Source organism: Natrix helvetica (assembly GCF_964273705.1).
Source record: "Natrix helvetica genome assembly, chromosome: 16".
Classification (NCBI taxonomy): Eukaryota; Metazoa; Chordata; class Lepidosauria; order Squamata; family Natricidae; genus Natrix; species Natrix helvetica.
In genome coordinates, this window is record NC_138563.1 from 11473304 (window position 1) to 11486494 (window position 13191).

General features: G+C 54.3%; 1 protein-coding gene across 5 annotated transcripts in view; it reads left to right on the forward strand.

Moving 5' to 3' along the window:
- The first annotated feature begins 2895 nt into the window (after positions 1-2895).
- Positions 2896-13191, forward strand: part of MEF2D (myocyte enhancer factor 2D) — an 80646-nt gene continuing 70350 nt past the window's right edge. For 2 of the 5 annotated variants that reach the window (XM_081968643.1, XM_081968645.1), the window contains exon 1: positions 2896-3156. The gene's annotated coding sequence lies outside the window, so the exon portion shown is untranslated. Of the gene's footprint in view, positions 3157-3648; positions 3842-13191 lie in introns of all 5 variants that reach the window. The other 3 variants (XM_081968644.1, XM_081968647.1, XM_081968646.1) reach the window with 3 other exon arrangements.

Below are 13191 nucleotides of genomic sequence, written 5' to 3' on the forward strand. Positions count from 1 at the left end.
CAGCAGGCTGCATTTGCAATGGTGGAGGTGTTTGGGAAAGGCAGCAGAGGAATGGGGGGGGGGGGATGGCAGAGGAGCTGCTTTCAAGCCACTGGAAAAGATATCCAATCCAACTTTTGTGTGTGGGGGGGGTTTGTTTGAGAGTGAGTGAGAGAGGGAAGGGGTAGTAGAGATAGTCCAATCCAACTTCTCTGTGTGTGTGTGTGTGTGTGTGTTTGAGAGAGGGGGAGGAAGGGAGAGAGGGAGGAAGGAGGGGAAGGAGAAGAAAAAGAAAAAGAAAGAAGGAGCAAAGGAGAAAAACAAATGCTGTCGCTTTAAATTGGAACTGAGCATGCCTGGCTGTGGAATTCTGGGAGTTGAAGTCAACAAGTCTAAAAATATTTGAAACCCAGCACTGTGTCAGTGCCTCACCAGTCATAAACCTCACCGCACGTCATATACATATACATACATATACATACATACATACATACATACATACATACATACATACATACATATATATATATATATATATATATATATATATAAAATTTACAATTGTGTTTTATTTGTTTATTTTGATCTGCTGATTTTGTTTAATTTTGTGGTGAGCCAATGTGAATCATTTACGGTTTGGCAGCGTATACGTTGGATAAGGAAATACCCTAAGTAGATATTAATGGTGTTGGGCAAATGTAACCAGGATATTTTATTAGGAGATGGAGGAGGAGGAGGAGGAGGAGGAGGAGGAGGAAGCTCCTCCCCCGAGCAAGAAGCAGGTCAGATAGATTGGCAGACTGAAATTCCCCAAAGGCAGATGATGAAGATCTTGTTCAGCCCTTGCCTCCACCCCCCCACCCCCTCCATGCTTCATTCTATTTATTTTCTCTCCAGCCTTTGGGAAGTGCTGCCACCTCACAGTTCTCCACTGATGGCTGCACACAGAGACTCTGGTGGAGAGAGCAGCTTTCTCCCAGCTTCTCTCTGAAGGCATCTGTCCTGGGTGCTGATGGATTTCCCCCCTATAATTAAGCAGGCCAAAAATAGCCTTGAGGTCTACTGAAGGCGGACTGGAGGTTTGAGGAGAAAGATCAGCAGTCAGAAAAGAGAAATCGCATTAATTTGATTTCTTGCAATGTGAGTTGTAGTGAAGATGGTTCCATTATATTCTGGGTAGGACAGCAGGAGTAATTGGGGGGGGGGGGGTTGTCACTGGCAACCTAAACAGCCAGGCAAGGCAGTCCTGGGAGTGAGGTCACAGCTCTTGATGCGAGAAAAAGGTGGGGAGATACCCCTCTAGAAGTCCCATTTAGGTCATCTTGATACTTCTGCCTCTCCTGAACCAGGTGGGCCCAGGTGAGTCTCTTCCGCAGTGGGTCAGCACAAGAGACGGACATACTTGGGACAGGATGAATCCAGAAGTTGGCACTTTGCTCAGTTTTGTCTAGTTGCGAAGGCAGAAGAAGGCTTTTCTTCTGAAAGTGGAAAACAGCTGGAAAAGACCAGTTCAGAGCCAACCGTCCCCAGGAGAGGAGAGTTAAAATCTGCCAATAATCCAGAGATTGTAGTCTAGAGGAGATACAGGAAGCGAGGGAGGTATTTATTGGCTGGCAAGAGGTTTCAAAGGAAAGCGAAGAAGGGACCCTGGCTAGAAGCTGACTGGGGCCAGGCCCTTTCCAACAAGAGCACCCTTTCTCAGGAGGACACCTCAGGTGGCTGAAGCGGGGCCATCTCCCCTTCCCTCTGGGGGAAGTCAGACCCTGGGATAACCCAAAACCTCCCCTCCCCTTTTGGCTTTTTGTTCGGCAGCCAATTAAAATAAATAAGCGAATTCATACAGGGTGTTTATTTTACAAAATGCAGCTGCTGTATCCATTCACCCTGCTACTTTATCCAAGAAATTTGTAGCGGTAGGAAAGGGGAAACAAAGTAATTCCAGAAGGAAAGGTTTAAGGGCTCCATTTTCCGGAAGGCAACATCGTTCTCGCTTGTAGCCTGGGGGGCCCCGGCAGACATGCAGGGAGAGAGAAGGGAGCGTTGCTTTACACGCTTTTAAACACGGGCTTGGAACCCTCCACTTCCCACGACTCCTTCGCCCCGCCCGCTTCCGCTCGTCTGGCGGGCATCGAACAAGCCGCGTCCCGGAGGAGCGGAGCAGGGAGGGCGGGGCCGCCGTCTTCCGCTAGGGGGCGTAAGCCGCGCGCCGTCTGGTCGCGCAGGAGACGGTGACGCACGCGTGACGCCAATGCCGCGGGGCCGGACCACGCAGAGTCGTCGGGCGGCCGCGAGGGGGCAGAGCGTCCTCCTCCTCCTCCGAGACCCCGGCTAGCCCCGCCCTCCTCCCGCGGAGGCTTCATCACCGGCCTCCGCTCGTAAACACCGTGTCCCTCCGCCGCGCGTGCAATGTAGTTCCCGGCCCGGCTGCCTCCCGAGGCGCCGACCCGCTTCCCGCCACACGTGTCGTCTGAATGCGCCCCACCCGGCAAGCGTCGCTGGCCTGATACAATGTGACACTCCAGCTGCTGCTGCCGCCGCCGGTTCAGCCGGGAGTTTCGCCCCGGACTCCCCGGCCGGCCGGCTAAGCAGGGCGGCTTCCCCGCTTCTGTCCCTGAGGGGAGCGGCGGGAGCCTCTGGAGACGAGCGGCCGAAGGTCCCGCCGGCTGCCCCCCCCCCGCGACCCCCGAGAGCGCAGCGCCCGGCAAAGGGTGGCGGGACCCCCCCTCCCTCCCCCCGGGCCCCTCTGCCGCCCCGCTTCCCGGCTCTGCAGGCGGCTGCCCCGGCGGAGCGGCTGGTCTGAGGGAAGGGACCTCCGGCGGGGCCTCTCCCCGGGCGCCCCTCCGGCCTCGCCCGCCAAGCGCCCCGCCTGCCCCGGGCTGCTGCTGCTGCGGGCGGAGGGATACGGGCGAGGCGGCGGCGGCGGCGGAGGAGGCCGCCCTCTCTCCCCCCCATCCCTCCCTCTCCTCCCTCCCTGCCCGGGCGCGGCGATTGGTCCCCGCCGCAGCTTCCTCGGCCGCCCCGCTCGCCCTGCTGGCTGCCGGAGGGGCTGAGTGGCCGCGGCGGCCTCGGAGCAGCCACGCGGAAGGAAGGAAGGAAGGCAGGCAGGGAGGCAGCCGAGCAGAGCCGGAGCCTTCAGGAGGTGCAGAAGGCCGCCCGGCGCCTGGCCGGAGCCCGCAGGTGAGCAGCGCCCGCCGGGCAGGGCAGCGTAGGGAGGGAGGCAGGGAGGGAGGGCGAGCGGGCCGGTCCCTCCGTCGCCGTCACCAGCCTGCAGGGCCGCCGGAAGTCGGCTGGCCGGGCGGAGGGCAGCGGCGCGCCCTTGACGGCCCTCCCGAGGACGGCGCTGCCGGGGGGTCCGCGGGACCGGCCCCCGCGGGGGAGCCCGGAGCCCGCCGTGGGGCTTCAGCTGGCGGACCTCCCCCCCCCGCCCCGTTAGCCAAGTGGCCGAGGCCTTGTGGACGCCCCCGGAGCTCCGGCCCTTCAGCGCCCCCAGCCCCACCTGGCGTCCCGCGGGGCAGCTGCGGGCTCCGGGGACGGGCGGGGGGCCGTGGGCGCCGGTGGGGCGGGAGGGAGCCTGACGGGATGCGGGACTGATGCCCAGCCTGCTCTGCCGAGTGGAAGGAAAAGAAAAGGCTGGGGGGGGGACTGTAATAATACCCCCCCCTTTCACAGGAGGCTGTGCTTCTGGCCCGGAGCCGCTGTGTGTGTGTTGGTGTGTGTGTTGGTGTGAGAAGGAAGCCGTGCAGAGGCTTCCGTGGGGCCTGGGCTGAGGTGCCCCCTCCTAAGACGGGATCTCTTAAACCCAGATTTTACCGAATAAACCGCCCTGGGCTGAGCTCATAAGCCCGGAGCTGCTGGATGAGCGGTAACTGCTTTGGTGTACTAAGTTGTGAACGATGGGCTCGGATGGCTGCCTTTCATTGGCAGGATACGCCAACGTTACAATGGGGTTGCTTGGGACTTGTCTTCATGTGCGTGAGAAGTGTGGCCTCTATCTGGTGCGCTATGATTTAGCCCATCCCTAATGGCTCAGCCCTTGAACCAATTTGACTGCATTCCCATAAGAAGTGAACTTGTCTCCCTTTTAATCTTGATGAGTTTTTTTGACCCGGCGATAGCCGTTGTGGTTAATTTGTCATTCTTCTGTATGTCACGCAAACTCCCAATTGGGCTAATGGACTAAGTAAGCAGGCCTCTGTGTGAAAGCGTTCTCATAGGATTGTAAGTGGCTTTCTAACAATTCCCCTGCCTCTTTGTGTGCATTTTGTTCCTCTCCTGTTGAATGTGGTGATTCTTTGAAGCTGCCTTTCTTGGTGGTTATGTATTTATCCGTGGGTAAGATAATTTTTCTCAAATTGAATTTCCATGAGTTTGGGTGAAGTTGGTCTATGTAAAGAACCCCCAGGTGGGTTTGACATGCCGGGCTAGTTGGGTAGCTGGTTTTGGGTGCCATGCGGACACAGGGACTGAGCCACCACCACCGGGCAATGCCATTTTAGGACAGACTGTCCTGCAAAATTGGCCAATGTATTCCTGTTGGATTATTTCCCTAAACCGTGGCCAAATTTATTAAGAGTGGAGTAAGCCTGTTGTGAAACAGCCACTGGGTTGGGTTTTCCACTTTCTGGAGGTGGCCACCTCTGTCCCCTGGGGTCAGGGGGCTCCTCTTCTGCCAGCATTTCAGACCTCGCTTGCTGCCACCCTGGCGGTGGGTCTCTGGCAGGCGGCAGGCAGTGTCTGGCCTGTGGGCCGCAAAGGCTGGGCTCTTGTGGTGCCTTGCCCCTTGGCCCACCCCGTGAACAAGCCAGCTGTGCCAGTCAGAATTGTATCATTGGGGGGGGGGGGCGTCAGTGGACACCAAGCCCTGGGCTGGCCGAAAGCTTGTTTTGGGGCAGAGGACCCGGGGAGGGGAGCGGGAGGCAGATCCCTCAATTGAAAGGCTCAAGGAGGCCCACCAGTCTTTGCTCTTGCGGGGGGGATCCGTGAAATATGACAAGGCTTTTGTCTTCAACCTTCCTTTCTGCTACCCAGGCGGAGGTTGGCACAGCTGTGTGTGTGCAGGCTCTCACAGGGCCCAGGAGGGGCTGCGTCCCCATAGCCGGGTCCCCACAACTTGTTTAGCTTGGTTCCTGAATGAACACCACATGCCGAACCCTCAGCCGGGCAAGGAGGCGCTTCACACCAAATTGCACAGGGCTAAAATTAGCCACGCTGAGCAGGTGGGAGTGTAGCCACTGGGCCTCCCATTGAGCCACTGAAACATGTTGTGTCGATACAGCCCATGTTGCACTTTTTGCGAGTCTCCTGAGGGGGAGGAACGGCAGCCCTCGTCTTCTGGGGTGCGCCCCTGTGGAGAAGCGGGGCACAAACACGTCTGTGAGGAGGGTGAATCCTAATGGATCTGGTTGCCTCTTGTTAACCACGGCTCTGTGTGGCTGGCAGGCACCATTTATTCTGGTTATGTAAGTTGAGAGTTTGCGCAGCACCTGAATAATCTGTAGCTCTCCGTGCCATGGGAACACGGTTGCTTCAGCTGCCGAGAGAGTCCTTGAATGCCAAGCCAGCGATGGGCATGGAGGGGAGGACATTCTTTGGGTTGGGTTGCCCTCCCCTGAATTTGGGCCAGGGTCTTCCCAGGAAGGGGGAATCCTTTGCCTAGGGGTGCCTAACGGTTTTGCCCTTGTCTCTGGATCTGCTCCCCGCAAAGGAAGGCTGTGTGAGGAGGAGGAGGAGGAGGAGGAGGAGGAGGAGGCAGTGTGGGTGTGAAATTCAGCCTTCTCTCTAACCCGGCAGCTGCATGGTGGCATCTCCTGCATCCTTTTGGCCTCTTCCTTGAATACAGGCCTGAATTGCCTCTTTTGAAAGGTTTCGTAAGTGCCCCCTTTCCAGGCTTCTCGGTTGATGGGGGCTGCCAGAGCTTTGGTGCTGGTGCTGGATTCCAGATCTAGCACCCAGGAGAAGCCTCAGCAGTCTCGGTAGGGAGGAGGGAAGGAAGGAACGCTTGGTTGGTGCGCGAGAAGGAGAGTTTGGTGCAGTTTGGCCCATTTCAGGCGCTGGTGCAGAAAGGGTTGGTGTAAAGGCTTGAGGGGGAGAGAGACCTTGCCCAGCCTTGGGTTACAAAAACCCCATCCCTGCCCCACGTCTCAAGGGGTACAGTTGGCCCTTCCCTCTGCCGCCTCCCCTCCCGTGTGTCTCTCTCTCGGTTGGGCTTGCCTGGAGCAGCAGCCTCCGAGGGGCCCAAACGCCTGGCCCAGCTCTTTCTTTGGGTGGGTTTCACAGGCCCACACACACCGCTTGCACCCGCTGCCTTGCTTCAGGCTTGCCAGTTGTCGCTTTCATTATTCTGGCAATCCCCTCTGCCCACCCCCGCCTGGCCTGGGAGAGACCCGGCTGCCATCTTCCTGGACAGGCAGAGCGTGTGGGCACTTTCAGCAAAGCCAGGCAGCTCTGTTGCAGGTGGTTGCAGGAGCTCCGGCTGTTGCCGGTTTCCCCCTCTGCCCCTCCTCTGGGCAGCGTTTTGGGTTGGCAGCCTTCGCCTGGCATCCCCTCCCCCCCATCTTCCTCCTCCTCCTCCTCTGCTCCATTAGTTGCATTTTGACAATTTGCATTATTGTCAAGTTTGGTTTTGAAACTCTTCTCAATGATGCCAGCCGCCTTCTGCTCCAAAGGGCAAAGACGGAGGGGAAACGAGGTCACCTAATCCCCTCCTCCTTTGTAGCCACAGGAGAGCCCACTCCCCTGCTTATTATCTCTCCTTCTTCGGTCTTAACGAAGATATTTGGTGGTGTCCCTGCCTTCTGCTTTCCTAACTCTGCCGCCCGGCTGAAGCGTTGTCTGTTGTGGTGTCCGGAAGGGCCCCCTTTGCAGAGAGGCTGAACCGCTTTCTGAAGCTGGCCAAGGGAGACAGAGGGTCAGGGCTGCCCAGGGGGCAGATTGGGGGCGAAGGGCTTCTCTGAACCCGAAAGTGGCTTTGCCTGGTCCTTGAAAAGCACAAGGCGCCCATCGCCCCCAACTCTGCTGGCAGCTGCGAGGAACCTATCGTTTGGGGTCCTTGGCTGTGCCCCATGGTTTTGCTTCTGCCCTTGGGTGCCCTGACCTTTTAAGGTTTGGTGCTTCTTGCTGCTGTTCATTATTTTGTTTTTATGGTGAGATATAATTTTCTTTTCTTTTTTTAATGCTTCCGTTTGGTTTTTAACTCTTTACTTTTTAATGGTTTGATTCACTTTTCGGTTGTTCAGTTTTAAATAACTTGTGTAGACAGAAGAATAGGCTGAAAGTGTGCCCCAAAAAGAGCACTTTCTGGCTTCCCACATCAGTTTGCTTAATCACACTTTAGTTTATTAACTTATTAGCCACAGTTGGCTGTATTTGCGTAATGTTGCAATGCTTTAGAATTTATGCTTTAAAAATAGTAGTAGCTCAACCCCCCCCCCCCCCAAAAAAATACGCTAGGCCAAAGGTATGCGAATTGCACGGTGACTCCAAGTGTGCTGGGAAGCTGGAGAGTGGCTTCTCCAAGACCTGAAAATATTGCCCAGCCAGGAGATGTGGAGGACAAACTCCAGGGGGGGGGGGCCCTTCCTTGAGCCCAGTTTCCTTTACCAGCTGCCGACAGGCAAAAGGGTTCAGAAGTCTTCGCAAGAGGAATGCAGAAAGAGGAATCTCTGAACAGTTTCAACAAAACCATCCAGAGCATTAGCAAATCTGGATATGTGGTGTGATAAAAACCACAGTCATGCTATCTCGTTCCTTGATTTTGCAGTCCGTTTGGGGTTTCTCCCCTTGTAAGTCTGGAGAGAGAGAGAAGCCACAGATTCTTCAGAGCTCCCTTTACCTATATGCTGGGACTCCCGTTCGGCCCCCTCCTCCTTTGAGGCTTTGTTGTGCAGCTGTGGGCTTCCTTGGGATAAAAAGAAGAAAGGAAGGACTTGGCCACTTTTGGCAGCCAGAAATTCTGCATGTGTGAAGTATATATATTTTTTTCTGTTTGCCATAAAACTCTTGGTCTCCCCATCCTACAGATCAAATCTGTTCAAGTGACCCTATTTATGTACTTTCTTGCCTTACCGAGATTTGCATCTGCTGCCTAGATTGTAAACTTTTGTTCCGGACACTGAATGTCCCACTTCCGAAGGATCTAATGGGTGTTGATGGCTTCCCGATGGGTGGGTGGGTGTGCAGGGACACCGAGCCCCGAGGTTCACACCTGCTGCCTCAGGGGGAGCGTTGGGGTATTGATGGATGCCAGCCCATGGCAGATCGGCCAGGTAAGTGTCACTGGGAAGCACGGAGTCATTCCAGTTTTCAATCGGTTCGAGGTGAGTCAGCCTAGCAGGAGTCTTGGTGAGGGTGGGGAGAAATTAGCCTCTCAGCAGCAGAGCCCTCCCCAGCCCAATCGGGCTTTGTGGAGAGCTGCTTGGTCAGGAAACTGATGTCACTCGGCTTTTCTGCATTCTTTGCAGAGGAGCTGGTCAGTCAAGTCAATATCTTACAATGAGCGGCTGAGCCAGCCGGTGCTGCTCTTCTCCTGGGAAAGCTGATGCCAAGTTCCGTCTGCATTTGGCGCTGCTTAGCCTCAAGAATGTCTTCCCACTTGAGCCTAAAGGATCCCAGTTGGGTGCCCAGTTGACCAGCTGGCTTTGGTAGGGACGGAGGCCGACTCCTCATTACAGGCCTCCTGGATGTTATTCCCTTTGCACCAAAGGCATCGTGGTTAGCCTGAATTCCTGCTTTAGTAGCGTCCTGAGCAGCAGCAACGGCCAGAAGTCCAAAGACATGACGGTGGGGCACAAGTTGGGAACCTTGGGATGCCAGCTGAGGAATTCTGGGAGGTGAAGCCTACACTTCTTAAAGTTCCTGAGGTTGGCAAAACAGTCAACGAAAGCGATTCCTGCTCATGACAAACGGCTCAGCCATTGGATGCTAAGTTTACCTTTTGAAAGTAGGCAGAGACAGTGAGGGAAGGTGGGTTCGAAGGCAAGAGGTATTCATGGTATTTCTTATTCATCACATTTCTACAGCCACCCATCTCACCCAGGGCTGCCTTTTCCGTCACCTTCACGCTGTTGTGGTCACCATCGTGTTAGGCTCGTTTACTTGTTGCCGTTGCCTTCTTAGCACCCTACAGACAAGATAGCGCAAGGCGCCAGTGGGCATGCTCCTCTAAGAGGGGAGGCATTCTGTTCTTCCCCAGGAGGATGTAGCCGTGGGATCACTTTGTCTGCTTTGTTAAAAATAAGAAAAGGTAGTGCAAAACATTCATCTGAGTAATTTCCACGGAGGTCTCCGAAGTTGAGAGCCAGGATGCTCTCCAGAGACCAGCTGGCCCCCTTGCCTCAAGCCCAAGGACCCCCTGCGATGGCCCTGCCCTTCTCTCGGCACAGAGGCACAATGGCAGCTGCTTTCCCCCAGACTCCAGCTCCACCCAAAACCAGCCATGCCCTGCTTAGCACCCCAGGCCAGGCCAGGCCAGCCAGCCAGCCAGACGCTGCCTCTTGTTGAGTAGTAGGTAGTCTTACCGACAAGCACACAGCTGAGCCGGTCCTGCTTCGATCTTTTGTGGAGAGCACCATTCTGCGGAGCAAAGAAATACAAAAACTTTACAAGTTAAAACGGTTGAGATGAGTGAAGGAAGGAAGGGAACGTAACTGATAGCAGCATCCACAGGCAGCTTCAGGGCCTTTCATCACTTCTTCAGGATCTCGTCACCTCCAGCCAGCCAGCCAGCCGGACGGCCAGTCAGTTTCTTGGGTTTCCCCATTTATTTTTGGCTGAAACTCCTTGACTTACAACCATTCATTTAACAATCGCTTGAAGTTACACTGGCACTAAGAAAAATAACTTACAACACTTAGGATTGTTGTAGCATCTTCACAGTCACATGATCAGAATTCAGTTGCTTGGCAATTAGCATGAATCTATGATGGCTGCAGCGTCCTGGGGTCATGTGAGACCCCCCCCCCCATTCTCCCCCTCCCCAACCAGCTCCCGACAATGGCACAGCCAATGGGGGAAGAAGCCCAGTGATTTCCTTAACCAAGCCCCAAAGAAGGTGATGCAATCGGGTGCAGTTCACTTAGCAACCCTCTTGCTTAACGATGGAAATGCTGGTTCCAATTGGCCATAAGTTGAGGACTAGCTGTACTCACGTAGAAGGTTTAAAATTTCCCTGTATCTGTTCCTAGCATAGCTTGTTTGAATCTGAGCTCCAAGTGGGAAATATAATTCCGTCCTCCCTGTGGTTGTTTCCTTTGTCCTTAAGGAGAGCGACGTCTGCCTGGCAGAAGTGAAAGGAGGGAAGGAATGGGAAGGGCTCTGCTGAACGGGGGGCTCTGGGCCAGAGGGAGGGGCCGGCCTGCGTTTCCATCCGGGGTTTGCCCTGCACCCTTCGCAGAGCGACGGGAATTGCCAGCTGCTTCGGTGCCTTCTGGCAGCTTTTGGCCAAGAGGAATGGCAGGTTTACCCAGGCTGGCTCTTGGGCAAATGGGTTGGTCGCACCTGGCATCCCTTCCCTGCCTAATATTATGGGCATATGCGTTCGATGGGTTTCATCAGGGCTCTTGGCTTCCCCAAGACTGGCTTATATTTAGTTTGCCTGGTAACGTGTGTGAGGGTGTCATAGAGAGTCATCTGGCTTAGCCATCCACAATCGGGAGAATTTAAGCGAAACTAACTAACTTCCTTCCTTCCTTCTTCCTTCTTTCCTTCCTTCCTCCCTTCTTCCTTCCTTCCTCCTTTCTTCCTTACTCTTTCCTTCCTTCTTCCTCCCTCCTTCCTTCCTTCCTCCCTCCCTTCCTCCCTTCTTTCCTCCTTCTTTCCTCCTTCCTTCCTTCTTTCCTCCTTCCTTTCTCCCTTCCTCCTTCCTGGCTTCCTGGCTTCCTTCCTTCCTCCTCCCTCCCTCCCTCCCTCCCTCCCTCCCTCCCTCCCTTCCTTCCTTGACACATTCACAATCCTGGTTGTTTTCTGTACTTGTCTGCCAGGTGCAGCCAAGGTAGGCCTGAAGTGTTTCCTTATTCTGTGAAAGGAGGCTTGCTGGAAGGAGAGGAGAGGAGAAGAGAGGAGAGGGATTCTTTATTGGCCAAGTGGGATTGGACACACAAGGGATTTGTCTTCGGTGCATAAGCTCTCAGTGTACATAGAAGCAACAAGTCATAAGCCATTGTCATAATCATCATAAAAATATGCCATAAATCATAAGATGCAACACTTAGATAGTCATAGGATACTAAATAAGCAAATGACCCAAATCATACTAGGATACTAAATAAAAATATGTAAAGTTTGTTGCTTGTATCTTACCTAAGCAGAAAATGAGATAGGTAATAGGAAAGATGAGAAGAATAGCAATACAGCCTTATTAGGTAGTTGGACAGTGTTGTGGAAGTTAGTTGTTTAGCAGAGCGATGGCATTGGGGAGGGGGGGGAAACCGCCCCGAGTCCCTTCAGGGGGAGGGGGCGGTCTATAAATCTAATAAAACTTAAAACTTAAACTTAAACTCTCCTTGTGCCTAGTTGTTCTGGCGTGCAATGTCCTATAGCGTTGCCTTGAAGGCAGAAGTTGAAACGTTTTATGTCCGTAGATACTTTCGCAGTCCTCTTTCTGGCTCGGCCAGTACAGAGGCCCTCAGTGGAAGGCAGGCTGGTAGCGGCTGGTTTTTCTGCAGCCCTAACTATTGGTTGAAGTCGATGTCTGTTTGGTTACTTGGCCAAACCAGACAGTTATGGAGGTGCAGAGGACAGACTCAATAATTCCTCTGTGGAATTGCTATCAGCAGCTCCTTGGGCACTTTGAGCTTCCTGATTTGGCGCAGAAAGAACATTCTTGGTTGTGCTTTTTTGATGTCCATTTTAAGTCTTGAGATATGACAGACAGAGCCTAGAAACTTGAAGGTCCCTCCTGTTGATATGCTGTGTTGCCTAGTATCGTAAGAGGTGGTAGTACGGAAGGGTTTCTCCTAAAGTCTACCACCATTTCTCTACGGTTTTGAGTGTGTTCAGTTCATGATTGTTCTGGCTGTAACACAGGGCTAGCCGTTCAACCTCCCGCCTGAGGTTTCATCGTTGCCTCAAATGAGACCAATCACTATTGTATCACCTGCAGGTTTCACTTTTTAAACACAGGGATCCTTTGAGATGCAATCATTGGAGGAGAGAGAGAAGTAGAGAGACCACACAGCCCTGGGAGGCTCCTGGGCTAATTCTACCTGGTGTGATTTTGCCTACCTCCAGCTGCTGCTTCCTGCCTGAGAGAAAGCTGATGATCCACTTCCAAGTGTGGTCAGGCACGGCTGGCTGGATCAGTTTAAGTAGAAGACTACCTGGAATGATGGCATTGAACGCTGGGCTGAGCTCCACGGAGAGGAGACCCTTGCGTCGGTCTTTGGAGATTCAGGATGTTGTAGGATGTAGTGCAGAGCCATATTAGCAGCAGCATCTGCTGATCTATTTGCTCGGGAGGCAAATTGCAAGGAGCCTAACAGCGGATCCGCGATGGGTTTCAGGTGGGCCAGCACTAAATGGCTCTGGACAGCAGCGCCAGTTTCCCCCACTGCTTTCTTCTTCCTCTGGTGTCTAAGCTATTCACGCGGGAAGGTCCCTCCTAGGAGTCTTTTTTGGCTGAAGGGGTGGGGGGTGGGGGGTTGATTGCACTCTCTGGAAAAGAGGACAGTTCTCAGAGCCGGCTTGTGAATGCCGAGTGGGGCATTGCAAAGGAGGAATCGGCCGCTCTCTCTGCTTGCTCTGCTCCCCCCGTTTCCTGAGGGCCCAGAGAGCCACGGACAAAGCAGCCCTGGGAGGAGAGAGGCCCAGGCCGAGTCGCCACCAGGAACTGGCAGCTTTAGGAAGAGTTGACGTTGATGATGTCACGTCTCTCCCCCTGCTCTTCTCCACTGCAGAGGGACACCTGTCCTCCTGGGCTGTCAGCCGTGACACAGGCCCCGATGGCAGGATACGCAAATGAGTCGTTCCTCAGCCCTGGGGAGCCGTTATTGATGCCCTGGAGACCAGGGCTGTCACTTATCCGGAGAGAGAAGCCAGCTCTTTCCCAGGTCCCAGAATCAGCCTCTCCAGTAAGGAGCTCAGCTTGTGAAAGACACCTGTCTCTGTAGTGGCCCAGGGGGACTTCCTTGAGCAGCAGCTTCGATCCAGATGGCTCCTTAATGAGACTCTTGGAGGACTTGGAGAGAGAGAGAGAGGGAGGAAGAGAGAGGAAGAGAG